The sequence below is a fragment of the Sinocyclocheilus anshuiensis genome, unplaced genomic scaffold, assembly GCF_001515605.1.
Source record: "Sinocyclocheilus anshuiensis isolate Anshui unplaced genomic scaffold, SAMN03320099.WGS_v1.1 scaffold102, whole genome shotgun sequence".
Taxonomy (NCBI): domain Eukaryota; kingdom Metazoa; phylum Chordata; class Actinopteri; order Cypriniformes; family Cyprinidae; genus Sinocyclocheilus; species Sinocyclocheilus anshuiensis.
Window position 1 is genome coordinate 81,021 of NW_015542330.1, and position 387 is coordinate 81,407.

Consider the following 387-nt stretch of genomic DNA (forward strand, 5'->3'; position numbering starts at 1 on the left):
GCTCAAGAAACATTTCTTATTATTATCAGTGTTGAAAACAGTTGTGCTGCTTTATATTTTTGTGGAAACCTTGATGCAATTTTCAGGATTCTTTGATGAATAGAAAGTTAAAAAATAACTGACTTTGCTTAAAGGTGAGGTAAGCGATTTCTGGTAGCCAATGTTGACATTTGAAATCACCAAAACAAACACGCCCCTACCCCAAAAGGGTCTCGCCCCTATTTTGATAGCTCCGCCCCACACATACGTATGCAACCCAGGCAACGATTAGTTCTGTGAAACAAAGCAAAACCAATGTTACACCATGTCTAAACTGGACGCGAGTGGCGCGTGGCGCGGCGCGACAAAATACTATAGAACTCATTATAATCAGTGATGCTGTCTACA

The 387-nt window shown here is 40.8% G+C and overlaps 1 protein-coding gene across 3 annotated transcripts in view; it reads right to left on the minus strand.

Moving 5' to 3' along the window:
* LOC107690991 (ankyrin repeat and SOCS box protein 10-like) overlaps positions 1–387 on the minus strand; it is a 10,321-nt gene that overhangs the window by 3,922 nt on the left and 6,012 nt on the right. The window lies entirely within an intron of this gene.